Raw genomic sequence first — 25,240 nt, forward strand, 5'->3', positions numbered from 1 at the left:
GATTGGAAGAATTGGAAGAATTGGAAGAATTGGAAGGATTGGAAGAATTGGAAGAATTGGAAGGATTGGAAGAATTGGAAGAATTGGAAGAATTGGAAGGATTGGAAGGATTGGAAGGATTGGAAGAATTGGAAGAATTGGAAGGATTGGAAGAATTGGAAGAATTGGAAGGATTGGAAGAATTGGAAGAATTGGAAGGATTGGAAGAATTGGAAGAATTGGAAGAATTGGAAGGATTGGAAGAATTGGAAGAATTGGAAGAATTGGAAGAATTGGAAGGATTGGAAGAATTGGAAGGATTGGAAGGATTGGAAGAATTGGAAGAATTGGAATGATTGGAAGAATTGGAAGAATTGGAAGGATTGGAAGAATTGGAAGAATTGGAAGGATTGGAAGAATTGGAAGGATTGGAAGGATTGAAGAATTGAAGAATTGGAAGAATTGAAGGATTGGAAGAATTGGAAGAATTGAAGATTGGAAGAATTGGAAGAATTGGAAGAATTGGAAGAATTGGAAGAATTGGAAGAATTGGAAGAATTGAAGAATTGAAGAATTGAAGGATTGGAAGAATTGGAAGCATTGGAAGAATTGGAAGTATTGGAAGTATTGGAAGAATTGGAAGAATTGGAAGAATTGGAAGAATTGGAAGGATTGGAAGAATTGGAAGAATTGGAAGAATTGGAAGAATTGGAAGGATTGGAAGAATTGGAAGAATTGGAAGGATTGGAAGAATTGGAAGAATTGGAAGGATTGGAAGAATTGGAAGAATTGGAAGAATTGGAAGGATTGGAAGAATTGGAAGAATTGGAAGAATTGGAAGAATTGGAAGAATTGGAAGAATTGGAAGGATTGGAAGAATTGGAAGAATTGGAAGGATTGGAAGAATTGGAAGAATTGGAAGAATTTGAAGGATTGAAGAATTTGAAGGATTGTAAGTATTGGAAGGATTGGAAGAATTGGAAGAATTGGAAGAATTGGAAGGATTGGAAGAATTGGAAGAATTGGAAGGATTGGAAGAATTGGAAGAATTGGAAGAATTGGAAGAATTGGAAGAATTGGAAGAATTGGAAGGATTGGAAGAATTGGAAGAATTGGAAGAATTGGAAGTATTGGAAGGATTGGAAGAATTGGAAGGATTGGAAGTATTGGAAGAATTGGAAGAATTGGAAGGATTGGAAGAATTGGAAGGATTGGAAGAATTGGAAGAATTGGAAGAATTGGAAGAATTGGAAGGATTGGAAGAATTGGAAGGATTGGAAGAATTTGATGAATTGGAAGGATTGGAAGAATTGGAAGAATTGGAAGAATTGGAAGGATTGGAAGAATTGGAAGGATTGGAAGAATTGGAAGGATTGGAAGAATTGGAAGGATTGGAAGAATTGGAAGAATTGGAAGGATTGGAAGAATTGGAAGGATTGGAAGAATTGGAAGGATTGGAAGAATTGGAAGAATTGGAAGAATTGGAAGAATTGGAAGAATTGGAAGAATTGGAAGGATTGGAAGAATTGGAAGAATTGGAAGAATTGGAAGGATTGGAAGAATTGGAAGAATTGGAAGAATTGGAAGAATTGGAAGAATTGGAAGAATTGGAAGAATTGGAAGGATTGGAAGAATTGGAAGGATTGGAAGAATTGGAATGATTGGAAGAATTGGAAGGATTGGAAGAATTGGAATGATTGGAAGAATTGGAAGAATTGGAAGAATTGGAAGAATTGGAAGAATTGGAAGAATTGGAATGATTGGAAGAATTGGAAGAATTGGAAGAATTGGAAGAATTGGAAGAATTGGAAGAATTGGAAGAATTGGAAGAATTGGAAGGATTGGAAGAATTGGAAGAATTGGAAGGATTGGAAGAATTGGAAGGATTGGAAGAATTGGAAGGATTGGAAGGATTGGAAGAATTGGAAGGATTGGAAGAATTGGAAGAATTGGAAGAATTGGAAGGATTGGAAGAATTGGAAGAATTGGAAGAATTGGAAGGATTGGAAGGATTGGAAGGATTGGAAGGATTGGAAGAATTGGAAGAATTGGAAGGATTGGAAGGATTGGAAGAATTGGAAGAATTGGAAGGATTGGAAGGATTGGAAGAATTGGAAGAATTGGAAGAATTGGAAGGATTGGAAGAATTGGAAGGATTGGAAGGATTGGAAGAATTGGAAGGATTGGAAGAATTGGAAGAATTGGAAGAATTGGAAGAATTGGAAGAATTGGAAGGATTGGAAGAATTGGAAGGATTGGAAGAATTGGAAGGATTGGAAGAATTGGAAGGATTGGAAGAATTGGAAGAATTGGAAGAATTGGAAGGATTGGAAGAATTGGAAGGATTGGAAGAATTGGAAGGATTGGAAGAATTGGAAGGATTGGAAGAATTGGAAGGATTGGAAGGATTGGAAGAATTGGAAGGATTGGAAGGATTGGAAGAATTGGAAGGATTGGAAGAATTGGAAGAATTGGAAGGATTGGAAGAATTGGAAGGATTGGAAGGATTGGAAGAATTGGAAGGATTGGAAGGATTGGAAGAATTGGAAGGATTGGAAGAATTGGAAGAATTGGAAGGATTGGAAGAATTGGAAGAATTGGAAGAATTGGAAGGATTGGAAGAATTGGAAGGATTGGAAGAATTGGAAGGATTGGAAGGATTGGAAGGATTGGAAGAATTGGAAGAATTGGAAGGATTGGAAGGATTGGAAGAATTGGAAGGATTGGAAGGATTGGAAGAATTGGAAGGATTGGAAGGATTGGAAGGATTGGAAGAATTGGAAGAATTGGAAGAATTGGAAGGATTGGAAGAATTGGAAGGATTGGAAGAATTGGAAGGATTGGAAGGATTGGAAGAATTGGAAGAATTGGAAGAATTGGAAGGATTGGAAGAATTGGAAGGATTGGAAGAATTGGAAGGATTGGAAGGATTGGAAGGATTGGAAGGATTGGAAGGATTGGAAGAATTGGAAGGATTGGAAGGATTGGAAGGATTGGAAGGATTGGAAGGATTGGAAGGATTGGAAGAATTGGAAGAATTGGAAGGATTGGAAGGATTGGAAGAATTGGAAGGATTGGAAGTATTGGAAGAATTGGAAGAATTGGAAGGATTGGAAGGATTGGAAGAATTGGAAGGATTGGAAGAATTGGAAGAATTGGAAGGATTGGAAGGATTGGAAGAACTGGAAGGATTGGAAGGATTGGAAGGATTGTAGGATGAGGAAATGAAAATGTGGACGAAACGAGAAATTGAGGGAAGAAAAAATATGAAATAGAATTACCACAAAAAAAAAGAAAAAAAATAAGAAGAAGGAACAGGAGGAGGTTGGCGAAGAAGGACTGAGAGGAATAAAAAAGACAAAAAAAAAAAAAAAAAACAGGAAAAAGAATAAAGACAAATTAGGACGAGACGAAAAGTTGAAGAAAGAATAAAAATAAGAGAAATGGAATTACCCCCCAAAAAAAAGATAAAAAAGAAGAAAAGGGAAAAAGGCGAAGAAGGGATAAGAGGAGACGAATGAAAGAAAAGGAAAGACGAAAAAAATAGGACGAGCAAAAATGTTGTTGAAGGAAAAAAAATGACAAGTTAAAATTCCCCCAAAAATAGAAAATGAGGAGGAGGAGGAGGAGGAGGAGGAGAAGAAAAGTAAGAGGGAGGAGGCTGATGAAAAGGAAGAGCAGAAGAATCGAAGAGAAGTAAAACAGAAAAACGAAAAAGAAACAGGAAGAAACGGAAAGTAAAGGAAAATAAATATAGTAATTACAAAAAAATAAAAAAAGAAGGAAGTGGAGAATGAGGAAGGAACAAGAGGAAATGAATAAAAAAACAGAAAAGGGAAAACAAACAAATTAGAAAGAAACGAAAAGTTGAAGAAAGGAAAAAAAAGAGAGAAGTGAAATTACGAAAAAAAGAGAAAAGAAGAAGGAGAAGAAAAAGGAGGAGGAGGAGGAGGAGGTTTATGAAAAGGAGAACTTTGGAAACAAATAAAAAAAATAAAACAGGAAAGAGAAAAAATGAAGAAAACGTAAAGGGAAGAAGGAATAAAAAAAGCGTAATTACAAAAAACAAAGAAAAAAGAAAAAGATGGAGGTGGCGAATGAGGAATAAATAAGAAAAAATGAATAAAAAAAACAGAAGAGGGAAAAACAAACAAACTAGGAAGAAACGAAAAGAAGAAAAAAGCACAAAAAGAAAAGAAAAGAAGAAGAAAGAAAGAGAAGAAAAAAAAGAGGATGATGGCGAGGAGGGAATAAGAAAAAAAAAGAGATAAAAAACGGGAAAAGAAACAAAACAAAAGAGGATGACAAGGAGGGTGAGAGTTAATCAGAGGAAAGATTAAACATCCCCGGAAGTCGAAGAAAAGGGAAGACAAAGACAACAGCGATAACAACAGGAAAGAAGAAAACGGAGAAGAGTAACAAGGCAAACAAAAGAACAACGGCAACAACAACAAAACAAACACAAAAACACAAAAAAAACATAAACAACAAAAAACAACAGGACACAAAAAGGGAGAGAAACAAACAAGCATAAAAACGGTCTAAACAGGAACGAAAAAAAAAGAACACAACACGAACAAAAGAAACAAACAGACTAACAGAGAAAGGAACATTGATGAAAAGAAACAAAAGATTATGGGAACAATATATAAAAAAAACGAGAAATAAAGAAAATATGACAGACAGACAGACGGACGGATGGAGATAAAAGTGACTTGCATGGGAAACAGAACAGACAAAGATATAAACTGATAAAAATAGATAAACACCCATAGATAGATACATAGATATACAGATAGATAGATAGATATAGATAAATAACAACGGCAGACAAGACAACAGTTAACAGGAGAAACGAAAAACACAAACACAAATAAACAGATAAACAGAAAATAAACGCAATGATGAAATTCTAATAACGAAAAAAGAATAAAAAATCGACGTCCTGGGTCACGTCAAGCCCAGAAATGACACCAGACAGACAGACAGACAAACAGCCGAAGTAACAGAGCGGCAAAACAGGAGTCGTGGAAGTCAGGACAGGTGGACGGACCGAGGACAGGTGGAGACGCGATAGATTGAGTTAGACCATTGCCCAGGACGGAGTGCACTAACCTCAGATAAAGGAGCAGGACGTTAGGAAAAGCCTTTGTGCTGCAGTGGACTAGCAATGACTGAAGACAGATGATGATGATGGTGATGATGATAATGGAGGAGGGAGAAAATCATAAAAAAAAACTAAAGAGAAATATACATAGAAGTCAAATGGGAGAGAAAATATGAACATAAAAAGATGATATACTGTAGATAGTGAGATGGATATAGAAAAAATATATATACAGACTGAAGAAGATTGGCAATTAAACATAGATAGAAAAAAATGACACTGATAAGAATATTTATTTAGATAGATATATAGACTAAAGTTAAATAGATACAGAGACAAAAAAAACCTGACACTGATAGATAGGTAGAATCAGATAGATATAAATAGATAGAAAAACTGATATAGACTCAAGATTGGCTGTTACAAAGATAGATATGGTACATGGATATAGATAGATAGATAACTGATATTAATAAGGATAGGTATTAACATAGATAGATAAACAGATCAAAGTATACATAGAAAAACTGATACAAACTGATGAAAATAGGTAAATACACAAAAATAAATAAACAAACAAAAAAAAAATTAATGAAGAGATGGAGTTGGACGCGGTAAAAAGCGGACTTAAGCGAAACCACTCAATTTTAAGGTGATTAAGGAGGGAAAACTACTCCAATTAGCGCACCTGGACATCAAAAAGAAGGGCAGGTGAGATTAGAAAAGACGTAGCGATTATAAACACAACAAATGAAGGAATAATGAAGGAATGGAAGGAATAATGTGCTTTGTGAATGTCGGGAGGGGAGGGGGGGGGGGGGGGAAGGGACGAGAGAGAGAGAGAGAGAGAGAGAGAGAGAGAGAGAGAGAGAGAGAGAGAGAGAGAGAGAGAGAGAGAGAGAGAGAGAGAGAGAGAGAGAGAGAGAGAGAGAGAGAGAGAGAGAGAGAGAGAGAGAAAGGAAGAACTGTACTGAAGGAGGAAAGGAGAGAACATGGTAATAGGAGGAGAAGAGAGGGAAGGATTAAGGAGATAGAGAAAGGAAAGGAGAAAGAGGGGAATAATGGAGAGGTGAAGAGGGGATGATGAAGGGAAGGGGAAGAGGGAAAGAAAGAGAGATGATAATGAAAGTAAGAGTGAGGGAGGGAAGGAAGAGGATTAAAAAGAGAAAGATGGAGAGAATAGGAAGGAAGAAAACTGAAGAGGAAGAAAAAGGAGATAAAAAGAAAAGAAAGAATAGAAAGAAAAGAAGAAAATAGAAGAAAAAATGGGAAAATAGCGGAAAGATGAGGGGAATAGGAAGAGGAAAGAAGGAGAGAAATAAATAAGAAATACGAGAAAGAGAAAAAAAAAGATAACAAATGGATTAAAAAAGGAATGAAAAGAGAAAAGGAGAAAAAAAGAAGAGAGAAATAATGCAGAAAAAGGAAAAAGGAAAGTTAGAGATAGGGAAGGAAAGAAAAATGAAAATAATATTGAAAAGGAAGGTAAAACAAAGAAAAGAAAGAAGAGAAAAATTAGAAAAGAACAAAGAGGGAAGAGAAGAAAGGAATAGAAGAGAAAATAGAAGAGAATACACAGAGGAAAAGAAGGAAGGGAGATGAATGATAAGGAAGGGAAGAAGAGAAGGGAAAAGAAGGGAAGGGAAAAAGAGAAGGGAAAAGAAGGGAAGAGAAGAAGAGAAGGGAAAAAGAAGGAAAGGGAAGAAGAGATGGGAAAAGAAGGGAAGGGAAAAAGAGAAGGGAAAAGAAGGGAAGGGAAGAAGAGAAGGGAAAAAAAGGGAAGGGAAGAAGAGAAGGGAAAAAGAAGGAAAGGGAAGAAGAGAAGGGAAAAAGAGGGAAAGGGAAGAAGAGAAGGGAAAAGGAGGGAAGGGAGATGAATGATAGGGAAGGGAAGAAGAGATGGGAAAAGAAGGGAAGGGAAAAAAGAAGGGAAAAGGGAAAGGTGGGTAAAGAAGGAAAAAAAGGAAGGGAAGAAGAGAAGGGAAAAGAAGGGAAAGGAGGGAAAGATGAGAAAAGAAAGGAAATAATGGATAAAGGAGAAAAGTAGATAGAAAAAGAAGAATAAAAGGAAATGATGATAAGGAAATTTTAAACCCAAGTGGAAAGTAGATAATAAAGAAGAAGAGAAAATAAAGGAAAGGAGAAAGGAAAAAGAAGATTAGAAAGGAAGAACAAAAGAGGAAAGATTGGAATGAGATAACTTTCAACTCTCTCTCTCTCTCTCTCTCTCTCTCTCTAATTCGTGTGTGTTGTTAAAGTTTCTCTTCGTGTTTCGGTTCAACTTTTTTTTTTAATCAGTGTTTTTCTTTCTCTGCGATTTTTTCTCTTTCTTCTCTTTTCTCCATTATTTTCATCCTTCTTACGGTAAAAAGAGAGAGAGAGAGAGAGAGAGAGAGAGAGAGAGAGAGAGAGAGAGAGAGAGAGAGAGAGAGAGAGAGAGAGAGAGAGAGAGAGAGAGAGAGAGAGAGAGAGAGAGAGAGAGAGAGAGAGAGAGAGAGAGAAGGCATAAAAAACAATAAAAATAAATGTGTATGCAAAAATAGTAAGAGTTGTATTAAAGATAAAATAAAAATGTATATATATAGAACAAAAAGCCTTCAATGTTATGTTTCTGTTCATGTAAAAAAATAAAATAGCAAAGATGGCAAAATAAAAAAAAGAGTAATGGGTTGAATTTTAGTAATGATGTTGATATATATATTTTTTGGGGGGTCAAGTTACAAGTTTCAACATGTTCAGTCTCTCTCTCTCTCTCTCTCTCTCTCTCTCTCTCTCTCTCTCTCTGTCTCTGTCTCTTTCACACACACACACACACACACACACACACACACACATCTGTCATCTTGGTATACGCGACATCTGGCGGAGGTTTCTTTCTCCTTTTCTTTTTGTTATAATTCCTACCCTGTCTTCTCCTCCCTGTACCTCCCCCCCCACCCCCCACACTTGTACCTCCCCTCTTCCTCTCCCCCTCTTCCTCTCTCCTCCCCCGACACACTACTAAACTCCTCCCATAACTTTCTCCATAGCTTATAGGAAAGAAAGGGTAGGAAGGAGAGGAGAGAAGATGGAAAGGAAGGGGAAGGAAACGATAGAAGAGAGGAAACAAACACAGAATGAAAGGGAAGAAGGAAGGAAGGAAAGAACAAAGCGGGGGGTGGAGGAGAAAGAATAAAATGATAAAAAAGGAAGCAACGAAAGAACAGAAGGAATAAAAGGAACAATGGGAGGGAAGAGAAAAACCGTAATGAAGCAAAAAACAACAAAAAACAAAGGCTTCCCTCTCTCTTCTACCCCTCCTATTCCTTTCCCTTCCCCCTTCTTCTTCCCCACAACTCTACTCCCTTCCTCTCCCCTCCCCATACACTTACATCACCTCTCTCCCCGTATCTCACCTTCTTTTCTCCCCTCACACACTTCTAACCCCCTACACCCCTATACCCTTACCACCTCCCCCATATCTCCCCCCTTCACTCTCCGCCACACTCCTACCCCCCCTGCATCTCTACCTTCCTCCCCCTCCCCCTCCCCCTCACACACCTGTAGCTGCAAGAGGTGACCGGTGTGGGGGTTGATAGCGAAGGGCAGGGCGTGGGCCGGGACGTGCGCCTCCCCCAGACTGTAGACCAGCCCCCCGCGGTCCACGGCGTCCGCGTCCTCCGCCTCCACCTGGGGAAGGGAAGGGAGACACCATATACACCTGGGTTTGGAAAGGGGAAACATTACGGGGAGGGGAAACACTATACACACCTGGTTTTGGAAAGGAGAAACACTACTTGAAGGGCAAAAACCATGTATATCTGTTTTTTTCATTCATTAGTAGCGTTAGAATGTTTCCACCTGTTAGTAACATGTATAAATCAAAACCTACATCTTCATTTACCTGTTGACTATAAAAAGTATATTAGGGAGATCGTCAACCACGTTTTCATAAGAGGTAAAGCAGGTACATCATAAAGCTGTTAATTAGAAACGTTAATCAGGTGTATACTCATCCACCTGTTAAGTAAAGGTAAATTAGGTAGTTTTAATTCACCCGTCAGTTAGGAAGGTAAATAAAATAGATCTTCATCCAACTGTTAAAAGTAATATTGGCTGTAATTCATCGTCTAATAGTTACTCATCCACTTTTTGGTTAGGAAGGTAAAACAGGTAATTCTCATCCACCTGTTAGAAAAGTTAATTAGGTACATGTTCATCCACCTGTTAATTAGAAAGATAACGTGGCAGATCCTCATCCACTGAACTTCATCCATCGATTAATTAGGAAAAGATAACTTCATCCACCTGCTGCTTAGAAAAGGTAACCCATGTATTATTAGCCTGTTTCTTTGTCTTTTTTTTGTCCTTTCTTCACTTTTTTTTTTTTTTTTACTAATTTAACTCTTTTTCCCTCTTTAAACACTCTTCGTATCCTGTTTCCTCTTTGTCTGTTTTTTTGCCCTTTCTCCATTCTTTTTTTTTCTGTTTTTTTTTTACTAATTTAACTCTTTCTCCCTCTTTATTCACTCTTCGTATCCTGTTTCCTCTTTATTTTTTTGTCCTTATTTCTTCACTCTTTTTTCTTCTTCTTCTTTCTACTAATTCAACCTTTTCTCCCCTCTTTATAAACTCTTCGTATCCTCTTTCCTCTTTATCTATTTTTCTGTCCTTTCCCCAATCTTTTTATATTTTTTTTTACTAATTCAACCCTTTTTCCCCTCTTTATAAACTCTTCGTATCCTGTTTCCTCTTTATCTATTTTTCTGTCCTTCTTCTTTTTACTAATTCAACCCTTTTTCCCTCTTTATAAACTCTTCTATCTGTTTCTCTTTATCTATTTTCTATCCTTTCTAATGTTTTCTTCTTTTTTTACTAATTAACCCTTTTCCTCTCTTTACTCACTCTTCGTATCCTGTTTCCTCTTTATCTATTTTTCTGTCCTTTCTCCAATCTTTTTTTATTTATTTTTTACTAATTCAACCCTTTTTCCCCTCTTTATAAACTCTTCGTATCCTCTTTCCTCTTTGTCTGTTTTTTTTGCCCTTCTTTCTTCACTCTGTTTTCTTCTTTTTTTTACTAATTCAAGCTTTTCCCTCTCTTTATTCACTCTTCGTATCCTGTTTCCTCTTTATCTATTTTTCTGTCCTTTCTCCACTCCTTTTTTTCTTCTTTTTACTAATTTAACCCTTTTCCCCTCTTTAAACACTCTTCGTATCCTGTTTCCTCTTTGTGTCCTCTTGGTTTCCTCTTCCTCTTGTTATTAGATTTACAACCCCTTTAGTCCCCCCTTTCAACCTCCTCCCCTCCCTAAAAGGCGACCCATTATCTACCTGTCAATCTTTTATTTATTTATTTATTATTATTTTTACAGCAGAGGAGTCAGTTCAAGGGCATAAAAAAGGAAGCAAATGTGAAAATAAAGCCCGCTGCTGAGGGATAACTATTCGTCCACTTCTGTTAGGTACCTTTAAACACCTGTCCGTAATGAATAGACAAACCTTCGCCCACCAACTGTTTCATAAGGCCAACACTCCCTCTCTATTAACGCTCTGAATCATTGTTGCCAGATTGTCTTACTCAGCCTCTTATATTTACCGACTTCTGACCCCAAAACTGTCTCGTGGACCCCAATAAGGAGATTCACTTATAATTATCGTTGAAATAGTTAATTCCTGATGTTTCTTGGCAATCGTTAGTCGTCAGAAACCGGTAAATGGTATGCTTTGAGTACGACAATCTGGCAGCGGTGCTTTGAATAGTGAATATCCATCCTCTCGGTACTGATAAAAAAACAACACTCGGCATTATTAAGTCTCATGCAATACCCACAATGTAATCTATGTGGTTATATATATTTTTTCACTGTCCCATTAAACTTGATCTACCTGTAATTAATGTAGTCAGGGCTTATAATATTCTAGTTACATTTAGCTTACTCGCATCCTAAATGAGTGAGTATATTCCAACTTGTTTTTCACTCACTCGGTGGTTAACTATTTTCTTCGTCTAATATTTTTTTTTCACCGTTCATTTAAACTTGATATATTTGTAATTAATGTAGTAAGGCTCAATATTTACTTATTTTTAGTTTACTCGTATTTTAAATGGCTAAATATCATCAACTTACTTTTCACACTCGTCTACTAAATATTTTTCACCGTTCACGTAAACTTTATCTACCTGTAATTAATGTAGTAAGGGCTTATAATATTCTACTTACATTTGGCTTACTCGCGTCCTACATGATTTAATATATTCCAACTTATTTTTTACTCAGTCGTGATCAAACATTTTCTTCATCTACTATTTTTTTCACCGTCCACTTAAACTTTATCTATCTGCAATTGCTCTTGTAAGTGTTTATGATACGCCACTTATTTTTAGCTAACTCGTATCTTGAATGGCTAAACATCAACTTATTCTTCAGTCACTTAAATATTTTCTTCGTCTACTAAATTTCCAAGCATTCACTTCTTCAGTAGTTAAAATATCATCTTCATCCACTTAGTTTTTATTCATTCGTATCCATAAAGGTTAAATCTCTCCTTCATTCACTTATTTTTCAGTCAATCGTGGTTAGCTATCTTTTTCGTCTAATAACCTCTCACGCATTCAGACCTTAAGTGGTAAAATATTGTTCTCTTTATCCACTTAATTTTTATTCATTCGTATCTAAAAAGGCTAAATTTCTCCTTCATTCACTTATTTTCAGTCACTCGTGGTTAGCTATCTTCTTCGTCTACTAACCTTTCACGCATTCATACCTTAAGTGGTAAAATATTGATCTCTTTATCCACTTAATTTTTACTCATTCGTATCTAAAAAGGCTAAATTTCTCCTTCATTCACTTATTTTCAGTCTGTATCCAGTCCTCGTGGTAGCTTTCATTAACCTTTCACGCATTCACACCTTAAGTGGTAAAATATTGTTCTCTTTATCCACTTAATTTTTATTCATTCGTATCTAAAAAGGCTAAATCTCTCCTTCATTCACATATCTTCATGCTCACTCGCAGCTCAAGTGGTCAAAATTCCTCTTCATCCACTTAAGTTTTGCTCATTCTCATCTCAAAGTGTTATTTCTCTTTTTCAGTCACTTGATCTTTACTTATTCTCATCTAACAAAGGTTCCATCTCTTCTTCATTCACTTATTTTTTTGCTCACTCGCATCTCAAGTGGTAAAACATTCCTCTTCAGCCACTTAATTTTGACTGATTGGCATGTCAAGTGGTTGATTCTCTTCTTCATTCACTTATTATTTTCTTCACTCGCATCTCAAGTGGCTAATTCTCCTCTCCATCCACTTAATTGTACCCGTCTGCATGTTAAGTGGTTAATTCTCTTCTTCATTCACTTATTATTTTCTTCACTCGCATATCAAGTGCCTAATCCTCCTCTCCATCCACTTAATTGTACCCGTCTGCATGTTAAGTGGTTGATTTTCTTCATCTACTAGTTTTACTCTTTCGTTTATTAACCTCTTCATTATCGTTACTTTGTTTTCTGAGTTGAATTTATTAATACTTCAAGTGGTTCAATTTCAACTTCCTCCACTGAAATATTTTTTGACTATCATTATTAAGGTATTTCTATTACTACTACTGTTATTATTTATTATTATCATCATTATTGTTACCATCATTAAAGTAATAAATATTCCTCCGGGGGTAATTTCACGGTAACCCTTCACTGATAAGTACTTTAATGTATGTCAGCGTACAGTCATTAACAAATTAAAAATGTTCACTCACAATTAATGTCGCAGATAAAGACTCATTACTGTGTTATAATGCGTTCGCCTCATCAATTAGCCGGGCAGAATAACATCTATTAATGGTCTAACTACCGCCGCTGCTGGTTGATGGATCGCGGCATTAACACGTCCAGGAGCCCAGTGAAAGGTTTGCGACACACTCTTAATGGAGACAAGAACACACACACACACACACACACACACACACACACACACACACACACACACACACACACACTTATACGATGGCTTGGTGTGCGTCTTGGTTACTTATTTGAACCCTCTTGTTTTGTTTTGTACTCGCTTCCTTATTGTGTGTGTAAGAAAGATTTAAACATCATCTCCTTTCCCTCTCTTTCCTTCGTTTCATTTCTCTCTCTCTCTCTCTCTCTCTCTCTCTCTCACAGATTTCAACCTTCATCTACTTTGTTTCGTTTTCTTTTGTTTCCTTCTTTTTTTTTCTTACGAAGGATTTGAACATCATCTATTCTTGCTTTTTCTTTTCATTATTTTCCCTACAATGGATTCAAACGTTATCTTTTTCTTTTATTTTCTTGTTTTTTTTCTACAAAGACTTAAAACATCATCTACATTTTTGTGCCAAATTTTAAACACCAACTTTCTATTTGTGTTTATTTTTTTCTAATAAAAAATCAAACATCTACTTTCTTTTCCTTTTGTTTCCATATTTTTTTCCACAAAGAATCTAAACATCATACAGTTTCACTTGATTTGTTTCCTGATTATTTTTTACAGAGAACGAACTGGTCGTCTACTTTCTTTTTCTTTTTGTCTATATTTCATTCAACGGGCAATTTAAACACGATTATTTTTTACTATCCTACAATTTAACTCCTGCTCTTCCCTCCTCATTCTGTTACTTAAGTTTAGGCAATCATATTCAACACCTTAATTCTAAATACATGAAACTACTTAATCCCAGGTACCTAAAAGTTAGAATTACACGTGAATATAAAAACCGACATCCTTTCCATATTTACTTCATCAGATTATTTCGTTTAACATAGAGAATAAAACCTCGCTCAATATCAAAGAGGATTAAAACTATGAAGGCACGGATAAGGTGTGTGTGTGCGTGTGTGTGTGTGTGTGTGTGTGTGTGTGTGTGTGTGTGTGTGTGTGTGTGTGTGTGTGTGTGTGTGTGTGTGTGTGTGTGTGTGTGTGTGTGTGTGTGTGTGTGAGAGAGAGAGAGAGAGAGAGAGAGAGAGAGAGAGAGAGAGAGTGAGTGTGTGTGTGTGAGAGAGAGAGAGAGAGAGAGAGAGAGAGAGAGAGAGAGAGAGAGAGAGAGAGAGAGAGAGAGAGAGAGAGAGAGAGAGATATTACCTGAATATGCAAGATTTATCATTATTCCTTTTTGATAATAATTTGCGAAGTTGTTCACCTCAAGACATGAATTACTGATCGTGTTTTCAATCACCTCGTAATTAAGAAATGTATTGTCTATTATCCTGAAGATTTTGAGATAACGGCTTAATTCGATTACCGGAATACACTAATTGCTTGATAATATTTGTTGAGTTTGTCTGTTCACAAATATATAATTAGATGTATTTTCAATCATCTCTTAATTATACTCTAAGTTCGGCATTTTAAGACGCTTTAGTTTCTCACATCAACTATTTCTAAAGGTCAAAGAGGGGATCAATCGGGTTCTAATGAGTGTTTTTTAGGTTCACGCTACTGAAGAAGGGCCAAACCACCACCAGGGTCATAAAACTACTCCGGGAAATGCCCAAAACTCGTACGAATACCTGAAGATACAAGACTGATCATCATTCCTCTCGAAAAAAAATGAGTGTCTTTTCTCCTTAACTGACAAGATATAGTGAGGCGTGTTTTCAATCATCTCTAAATTATAACCTAGGTCTTTGTGTCTATGTACCTCATGGCTTAAGTAAACTTGATTCGATTACCTGAAGATACAATATTTAGTTTTATACCTTTCTTGAAAAAAATACGAGTTTGTCCTTTCACCTTAAGTAGCGAGATATAATGAGACTTGTTCTCAATCATCTCAAAATTATAACCTAAGTCTTTGTGTTTATTTCGTGATGGTTTAAGTAGACTTGATTCGATTACCTGAAGATACATGATTTAGTTTTATACCTTTCTTGAAAAAAATACGAGTTTGTCTTTTCACCTTAATATACGAGAAGATATAATGAGACCAGTTTTCAGTCATCTCTAAATTATAACCAAAGTCTTTGTGTCTATTTCCCTGACGGTTACCTGAAGATACATGATTTAGTTTTACTCCTCTCTTGAAAAAATACAGTTTGTCTTTTCACCTTAGTATATAAGAAGATATAATGAGGAGTGTTTCAATCATCTCTAAATTATAACCTAAGTCTTTGTGTCTATTCCGTGACGGTTTAAGTAGACTTGACTCGATTACCTGAAGATACATGATTTAGTTTTATTCCTCTCTTGAAAAATACGAGTTTGTCTTTTCACCTTAATATATAGCGAGATATAATGAGGCGTGTTTTCAATCATCTCAAAATCATAATCTTTTTGTTTCTGTCCATTTCCCGGAGGCTTCAAAGAGTTAGATTTGATTCCACCTGAAAACGCAAAGAAAGTGAAGTCATTCTTCTGTATGCTATTTCTTTTAGTTACTTGTTCAGCTGACGGTTACCAACAAGACGAGTTTGCAATCATCACAGTTATATATCTTTGTGTTTCTCTTCATTTACCGAAGTATTTATTCATTCCCCTCTTAATATTTGTCTTTCTGTTCATTTACCTCAGGATATAAATAATGCAAATCTACTTAATCTCTTTCTTTGAGTGTTTTGGTCCATTCACTTGAACATAATTGGATTTAATATCACATCTTTCTTTCACTTATTGTTTCATATTTCCTCTTCTGTGTGTTTCGGTCCATTCTGAAAGCACAGCAGGACTTAATTAAAATCATTCATCTTTCTTTCACTTATGGTTTTGTATCTCCTTTACCCTCTTACTAAACTTTTATTTTATGCCTTTTACTGTTTCGGTCTATTCTGAAAACACAGCAGGACTTAATTAAAATCATTCATCTTTCTTTCACTTATGGTTTTGTATTTCCTTCACCCTTTTACTAAGCTTTTACTTTACGCCTTTTACTGTTGCGGTCTTTTCTAAAAACACAATAGGACTTAAAATCATTCATCTTTCTTTCTCTTAAGGTTTTATATCTCCTGTTTTTATTAGTCCGGCCCATCCTAAAAACATTAACTACCTAATTGCCATCATCCGCCTCTAAGCACAACACTACTAAGAGATAAGTCCACGGTCCAACACTGTGGCTTTGTAATCACTCGAACACAAACTCTTCAACCCTCTACACTCAACAATGGTAAGGTTTTTAATGCAAGACCAGATACACAAGAGATTCCCCGTATGGCTTCCTCAAATTTCCTAACTTAAACATGAACACCAAACACCACACAAGGAATTTTCGAAGTCTTTGGTATTGGTTTGGAGGCTTACTTGTTTTTTTTCCAATTGTAAGTACCGTCACTGAGTGTTCTAAGCGCTAACTGGTTCACGGATAGAGAAAGGCAATATACGTCAGGGTTAAAAAAAGCAACAACAACCCATTTTCTAAGTGTCACCGGGGAGGAAGAGCACGCGGTTTGAGGGGTGACTGCTACATACAAACCCATCATGGCGAACTGTGAAAGTGGCCCATAGCATCAATCATCTTCACTAACTACCTCCTGATGACCTGGTTCGCCTTGACACGTACCAGGGATAAGCCTAACCAACCCTCTTTCACCTGTAATTAGGAGGGGATAGAGTACGCCTCCCACTCGCCTAATTAAAACTTTCCCCCCTCCTACACCTGGCCAATTAACCTGAACCTTTCCTACCTGGCTACCTTGATCGATTAACAGGTGTATGTATCCGTATCCTGCTTTAAGATTAACTTTTTTTGTGGTGGCTTTTAATTTTTTCCTATTTACTTTATATTTATTACTGTCTTGTAGGGAATATCATACCAACTTATTTTTCTTATAGTGGTTTTTGTATTGTTTTCTTACTTAATGTGTTGGGCTTGTCTCATTTCTCGTAAAGACATATAGTTGCGAAATACTAATGTAAGGAAATATATGATTAAGAAATTGGGTGAGTGGGTAGGTGGGTGAGTAAGTAAATTAGTAAGTTAGGTCAGGTAAGGAAGGTTAGTTTGTAAGTAGAAAGGTAAGGAGGAGGTAAGGAAGGAGGTAAGGTAGGAGGTAAGGAGAGAAGGAAAGGAGGGAAAAAGTTAAATTTGATCGTGTCTGTCTGTCTCTATCTATCTACTCTCTCTCTCTCTCTCTCTCTCTCTCTCTCTCTCTCTCTCTATCTCCTCTCTCTCCCCGTTCTCTCTCTCCCCCTTTCTCTCTCTCCCCCTTTCTCTCTCTCCCCCCTTCTCTCTCTCCCCCTTCTCTCTCTCTCCCCCTTCTCTCTCTCTCCCTCCTTCTCTCTCCTTCCTCTTCCCCTTCTCTCCCCATCTCCCCCTATCCCTCTCTCTCTCTTACCATCCAGGTGTAAAAATTAAAGTCCCACCTGACCCCGTGTTTAAAGACCACAATAAGCTCTCACACACCTGCCTCAAAACGCGCCAGCCTTGAGGTCATTAAAATTCTCTCACCTGCCCGTCTTGCCTAATTAATTTGGTCCACCTTGAAGCGACTTAATGATTCTTGACCTTCCCACCACTTCGTTAATTAAGTCATGCTCACCTGTATTTTGTGAGCAGGTAATGGTCTATTTTTTATATTTTTTTTGTATTTGTTTTGTGTAGCGTGATTGTTTTTTTTATTTATGTGTTTTTTTCTTACTATTATTACTATTATTATTATTTTCATTATTTTTGTCTTTTTCTGTTTGTGTTTTTATCTGCTCTGTTTGTATTTTTTTTTATATTTATTCAAGTATTATGTTTCTTTCATTATTATTATCCTCCTCATTATCATCAACATCACTACTACTACTACTATTACTACAACTACTTCTACTACTACTACTACTACTACTACTACTACTACTACTACTACTACTATTACTACTACTACTACTACTACTACTACTACTACTACTACTGCTACTACTACTACTACTATTGATAGATTAATAACTTTCTCTTTTTTGGTTCATATAGATAACAAAAATCTTCCTTTACTTATGAATCGATATTAAAACAAGTCAACTAAAACAATGAAGAAGGAACCTTGTTGATAAAAAGCAATAGCAGTAATAATGAAAATAATAATAATGATAATAATAATAATAACAACAATAACAATAACATTAAAAATAACAATAACCTTCCTTCACGAGCCTCAGTTAGAGAAGATAAAAAAATAATAAAATGGGAAAACAAATCGAAGAAACAAACTTTGGAAAATAAACAAAGAAAATAAACAGTATAACCATCTGGCAACTCTGTTTAGGGGGGAGGGGAGGAGGAGGAGGAGGAGGAGGAGAAGGAGGAGATGTGCTGGAGAATGACAGAAGAGGGAGAGGAAAGAACTGAAGAAGGAAAAAAAAGTATAAATAGGAGGAGAAGGAAAAAGAGAAAGAAAAGGAGGAATAGGACTAAGAGGAAGAGGAAGAGGAGGAGGAGGAGAAGAGGTGTGCTGGAGAATGAGAAAAGGGAGGGAGAAGGAGGAATTGGAGAAAGAAAAAAAAGTAAGAACTGAAGGAGAGAGAGGAAGAAAATGAGGAGAAAAAGATGAAAGAATTAGATGAAGAGGAGGAGGAGGAGGAGGAGAAGGAGGAGGAGGAGGAAAAGCGATGCAGGCGTAAAAAAAAATGAGGAAGAATTTGAATAAAGGAAATATATGTGATGGAGGAAGAGGAGAAGGAGGAGGAGGAGGAGGAGGAGGAGGAGGACAAATTGTTTCAGCGTGAGGAAGAAAAACATCTGTTCCCAATCAGCGAGTAAATCCAGGTGTGTCTTGCCGGCCAATCAGGGACAGGTATTGTTCGTTTGTTTGTTTGTTTGTTTATGTTTGATTTTGTTTATTATCACCTTTTGTTTCACCGTTCCCTTGTTTGTTTGTTCTTGTTTGTTTACTGACCCAGTTCTTGCCTATGTCCTTGTTGAATCTGAATTTGTCCAACTTAAACCCATTTCTAAGTGTTCTACCCGGCTCTCTTACCGCCAAAACCTTATTAACATCACCCTTATTAAAGCCCTTCATCTATTTATAAACTTCAACCCATTTCTAAGAGTTCTACCCGGCTCTCTTACCACCAAAACCCTATTAACATCACCCATATTAAAACCCTTCATCTATTTATAAACTTTAACACATTTCTAAGTGTTCTACCCGGCTCTCTTACCACCAAAACCCTATTAACATCACCCTTATTAAAGCCGTTCATCCATTTATAAACGTCAGTCATCTCCTTCAACCCTCAGCGTTTATAGAGAATGCAAGTTTAAATGCTTAAGTCTATCCTCGTATGGCAAGTTTCTCAACCCGTGAATCATCTTTGTCATCCTCCTCTGCACAGATTCTAGCACCTTCAAGTCCATTCTATAGTAAGGAGACCAGAACTGACTGTATGATAGAGATGAGGTCTAACTAATGCTAAATATATCTTGAGAATGACTCGATTACATTGTTTAAACTCTTTGAAATGAAACCCAGCGTCCTATTTTTTAACATTTCAACGCCAAGGAACACATATATGACAAGGCTTTCATAGGAGTGGTAGTCATTTCCAGGGGTAGTTTTATTGCCCTGGTGGTAGTTTGACCCTTCTTCTGCACCATGAACCTAAGAAAACCACACTCATGAGAACCACTTAGATCTTTTGGGCATGAAGGGTCTGAGAACACCAACGTCAGTACCCTGTTTGCAAGATTCCTGGGCTGGATGCTTTGTGCCCTTGGACGGAGATCAGGGTTGGTATTATGACACTTTCGCTTCTCACATTAACAATTTCTAAAGGTTAAAGAGGGGGTCAGTCGGGTTCTAATGAGTGTTTCCTTAGGTTCACGGTACAGAAGAAGGGTCAAACTAACATCAGGGTCATAAAACTACTCCTGGAAATGCCCACAACTCCTACGAAAGCCTTGTCAAATATGTGTTCTTGGGCGGCGAAATGTCTGATTATATGAACCCAGAGCTCGCTAAGACCCCTAAATCCCCCTCACTCTCACGTCTGCTCAGGGGAGTGTCATTTAAGGGATAATTATGAGAGGGGTTGTTCCTGCCTACACTCTGAATACTGTATTTCCCGACAATAAATTCCATCTGCCACTTCCCCGCATAGTCATACAGTCTGTTTTAATTGTTTTGTTTTCTTGTTTTCGTCTTGATTTTCTTGTTTTTCTGTAGCCTATATTTTTTTTCTCTCTCGTGTTTCGTTCGTTTCTTGCTCATTCTTCTCCGTAATTAAAGATTCCTATGGGTTATTTTCCTCTCTCTCTCTCTCTCTCTCTCTCTCCACCCACAGTTACACACACACACACACACACACACACACACACACACACACACTGAAAAACCGATATTGGGCAGCAAGAATCCATGAAACGTGGACCTGGCGAGAAGTAATAAATAACGAGAGCGAAAAGAAATAATAATAATAGAAATAATAATAACAATAATAATAATAATAATAATAATAATAATAATAATAATAATAATAATAATAATAATAATAATAATAATAATGATAATAATAATAATAAATAATACGTACAGGGACTCGACAATTATTATACAACATTAGTGAGAGGGAGCATTTATAATACGATATCTACTAAGGATGATGATGATGATGATGATGATAATGATGATGATAATGATGACTACCACCATAATCACTGACACAAATAAAACAAAAACAAAAACCAACAGCAACAACAACAAAATAAACTACAACTACTACTACTACTACTACTACTACTACGACTACTACTACTACTACTACTACTACTGCTACCACCACCACCACTATCACCACTACCGCTACTACTACAACCGCTACTACTACTACTATTACTACTACTACTGGTACATGAAAAGAGCTTGAGAAAAAAAAAAAAAGTATGATGAATGTAAACTTCGTAAAAACAAAAGAGTTGTAGTTATAAGCGAAACATAGATGCGATATACGACTTTCTCTGCAACCATTTACAAAAAAAAAAAGAGAAAGAAAATAGAAAAGAAATGGAACAAAAAACGACGCAAGGAAAATGTTGACAGCGGTGAGCAATCTGAAAAAAAATATATATAAGAAAAAAATAAAAAAAGAATGAAAAAAAGGAACCTACCGAGGAACGAACGAAAGAACAGAAAGAAAAAGAAAAAAAGAAGAAAAAAATGTATGAATACAACACACTCGGTCACAGAAAATAAAAAAAAACGTAAAAATATCGCAAAAAAAAGAAAAACGAGGGAAGAAGAAACCTGAGAGAGAGAGAGAGAGAGAGAGAGAGAGAGAGAGAGAGAGAGAGAGAGAGAGAGAGAGAGAGAGAGAGAGAGAGAGAGAGAGAGAGAGAGAGAGAGAGAGGGGGGGGGGGACAGACACCCCTTACCGTCTTGTCCAGCCAAACAAAAATCCCCAAAATAAATAAAAAAAAGAGAAAAAACGTAAAGAAATATACTCTTACTGAAGGAGGAGGAGGAGGAGGAGGAGGAGGAGGTTGCAAACGAAGATAAGGTGGAAAGAAAAAAAAAAAAATGGAAGAGAACTACATGACAGTTTGGAGGAGGAGAGGAGGAGGAGGAGGAAGAGGAGGAGGAGGAGGAAGAGGAAAAGGAAGACGATAATGATGAAAAAGAAGATAAAGAAGTATAAAAATAACAGGAGGAAGAAGAAAAAGAAGTCCACGAAGCAGAAGAAGAAGAAGAAAAAGAAGAAGAAGAAGACGAAGAAAAGAAGAAGAAGAAGAAGAAGAAGAAGAAGAAGAAAAAAGAGGAAGAAAAGAAGAAGCAAAACATTAAAGAAAACAAAAATAAACAAAATCAATGAAGAAAAACAAAAGAAACGAACAAGGAAAACAACAACAATATCAAGAACAACCACAAAAACAAGACGAAGAAGACCACAGACACAAAAAGAGAAAGACAAAAAAAGAAAAAAAAAGAAAACGAAAGAAAGGAAAAATGATAAAAAAGAAGAGGAAAAAGAAGAAAGAAAACAGAATAAGGAAGACGCCAACGAGGACAAAATTATGACTTAAAAGGAGGACAGGAAGAAGGAGGAGGAGGAGGAGGAGGAGGAGGAGGAGGAGGAGGAAGAATATGACAAGAAAATATCACAAAATAGGGCTTGAGAAAAAAAAAGAAGGAAAGTTGGAAGTGGAGGAAAAGGAAGAGGAAGAGGAGAAGAAGGAGGAGGAGGAGGAGGAAGAGGAAGACCCACCTTTCCTCTTAATTGTCAGGCGTCAGGTCCATCGCCACTCCCCAAGAGGAAGAGGAAGAGGACGTGTGTGGGGTGAAGAGGAGCAAGAGGAGGAGGAGGAGGAGGGGGAGGAGGAGGAGGAAGGGCAGTAAGCGGAGCAGAAGCGGAAGGGAATATGAATGGAGGAGGAGGAGGAGGAGGAGGAGGAGGAGGAGGAAGGAGAGAAGAAAAGAGGAAGGAGAGCGGAAGAGGTAAGAAGATGGGATGATAAGGAAGGAGAAAGAAAGGAAGGAAGGAAGGAAGGAAAGAAGAAGGCAGAAATAGAGAAAGATAGAAAAGAAAGAAAGGAAGGAAGGAAGGAAGGAAGGAAGGAAGGAAGGAAGGAAGGAAGGAAAGAAGGAAGAAAGAGAGCAAGAAAGAAAGAAAAAAAGAAAGAAAGAAAGGATGGAAGGAAAATGAAATAGGGAAATGATAATGAAAGGAAAATATAAGAAAATGAGAGAAAAAGAAAATAATAAAGGAAGAAATATTGGAAGGATACGAATAAAAAGGAAGAATAGAAGGAAGGAAGGAAGGAAGGAAGGAAGGAAGGAGTTTATTACGAAAGTATGGAAACTGAGAAAGGAGGAAAAAAAGACAAAAAAAGATTAAATTCGAAAGTTGAAGACAAAACAAAGAAAAACTATGTACGTCAAGAAATAGTATAAAAAAAAGTAATGATAGATTTTCCCTCATTTCCCCCAATTAAACTTTTACCAATTACAACTTTATCCTTAATTGCTAACCTTCAATTTTCATCACATTTTCCATTACTTTTCACCTGTCAATAATACCTGTAATTCGTCGGCCTGATAATATTACTTACTTTCTATTTTTTTTATTTTTTATTTGGGTGCTGTCTATAACGCTGGTAGGATGTCTTAAGGGGGCTCTTGGACGATCCCAGCCCGTTTGTAGCGCAGGCGAATCTTATTTATAGTGGCTGCCGTGATGTATGACTTATATTTCGTTGCTGCACCTCCAAGGAAAAAAAAACCGGATAACCTATTACATCAGCTCTATTCCTTTACCTCTTACTCCTTTATCGTGACACCGAGAAGCCAGAAGAGAAACGTCATTCCAATATTTGTCTCTCTATCTTCTGTCGACATTTTCATGCTGACTGCTCTTCCGAACTTGCTAACTGTTGCCTCCCCCCCTCCCGCGGCCCTGCTACCCACGACTTTCTACTCTTGCTCATCCGTATACTGTCCAAATCCCTTATGCAAGAGTTAACCAGCATCTTTACGCTTTCATTACTTTCACTGGTAAACTCTGGAGTCTGTATTTCCTCTTGCCTACGACTTTAACTCTTTCATGACGAGAGTACCAAGACATATCTCCACCCGGAAATGATCTCTCGCCTCTCCTTCTTGTCTTATTTACTGGCTTTTGTTTTTCTGTTTGTTATGCCATTTTGCGGTTTCCACTGATGTATAAAAATATTACCTTACACGAACGAATTATAACGTGCCGGTGAAGAGACTAAGAACAGTATTCTCAAACAGTTCGTTCCCCATGCACATATATTTGACAAGGCTTTCCTAGGAGTTTTGAGCATTTCCAGGGCCAGTTTTATGACCCTGGTGGTAGTTAGACCCTTCCTTTGTACCGTGAACCTAAACAAACACTCATTAGAATCCAACTGACCTCCTTTTTTAGCCTGAAGAATTAATTGATGCGAGAGGTGAGAAAGAGGAATTCCTAATGGAGCGATCTTTACCCCTGTGTGTGTGGGCGGCACCGTCAACGTGTCATAACAAGAAGGAACGTGATGAGACTGGATCTATTTTCGCCAGCTCTGTTTTTGTACGCGGGAGCAGGATAATTAGCGCTCAGTAAGTGTTGTTTGTGTTATGCTTCCTGTGTGTGTGTGTGTGTGTGTGTGTGTGTGTGTAGTAGTAGTAGTAGTAGTGGTAGTGGTAGTAGTAGTAGTAGTGGTGGTAGTAGTAGTAGTAGCAGCAGTAATTTATGTTAATCAGTATTGAAGCCGTTGGGGATGAGAAAGGGGAAGAAGAAGAGGAGGAGGAGGAGGAGGAGGAGGAGGAGGAGGAGGAAAAAAAGAAAAAATAACGCAAATAAAGATATGAGGAAAAGAAAATTAATAAAGAAAAAAGGAAGAAGAATGAGAACGAAGAAGAGAAAGAAGAGTAGAAGTAAAAAACAGAAGGAAAACGAGACTGAAGAAGAGGAGGAGGAGGAGCGTGGGAACAAAGGAGGAACAGGTGAAGAAGAGGAGGAGGAGGAGCGGAGGAACAAAGGAGGAACAGGTGAAGAAGAGGAGGAAGAGGAGCGTGGGAACAAAGGAGGAACAGGTGAAGAAGAGGAGGAAGAGGAGCGTGGGAACAAAGGAGGAACAGGTGAAGAAGAGGAGGAGGAGGAGCGGAGGAACAAAGGAGGACAGGTAGGAGAAAGCCGATTGAACATAACCAGGTGAGCCGTTCCAGTGAGTCCCGCCGCAGGTAAACTTAAAAGAACACCTGGCGTGGACGGCGGAGCAGGTAGAGGAAGAATTTCAGACCTTCTTAATTCGAATTCTCAAAAAAAAAAAAAAGTATTGGAAAATAATAAAATGAAGAATGTGTAAAAAAAGTAAAAGTTATAACAGGTAAGATTTTCATAGCTTCTTCAGTGGTCTCCCAGAAAAGTAAGAAAGAACTGTATACAGAAAGTAAAAAAGAAAAAAAAATATAATGGGTAGGAAAGTTCTCAAAAATTTCACATCTCTCGAAAAAGTATAAGAAATGAGAAAATGTCGAAAAAAGAAATAATGTAAAAAAAATAAATAAAAATTCAAAAATCTCTCAAAAAGAATTAGGAACCAACCAATCAACCATCCAAACAAACAAACAAACAAATAAACAAAACTGAAAACTGTAGATATAAAGTAAAAATGAATCATAATTATACCCAAACTACACCATCCCGGCAACCACCAATGAGATTCAAGCCTTTGCCAGCATCCACCAATCACGTGCAGTCTTGGTTGGGGAGGAGGGCGTGGCTAGCTTCATGACTGACCA

At 37.1% G+C, this 25,240-nt stretch overlaps 1 protein-coding gene across 1 annotated transcript in view; it reads right to left on the reverse strand.

The window, feature by feature from the left end:
- LOC126991521 (putative neural-cadherin 2) overlaps positions 1 to 8,782 on the reverse strand; it is a 54,638-nt gene extending 45,856 nt beyond the window's left edge. Inside the window, 1 exon segment of the mRNA XM_050850267.1 lies at positions 8,627 to 8,782. The gene's annotated coding sequence lies outside the window, so the exon portion shown is untranslated.
- Positions 8,783 to 25,240: the final 16,458 nt, after the last annotated feature.

Source organism: Eriocheir sinensis, unplaced genomic scaffold, assembly GCF_024679095.1.
Source record: "Eriocheir sinensis breed Jianghai 21 unplaced genomic scaffold, ASM2467909v1 Scaffold297, whole genome shotgun sequence".
In the NCBI taxonomy this organism is placed as follows: Eukaryota; Metazoa; Arthropoda; class Malacostraca; order Decapoda; family Varunidae; genus Eriocheir; species Eriocheir sinensis.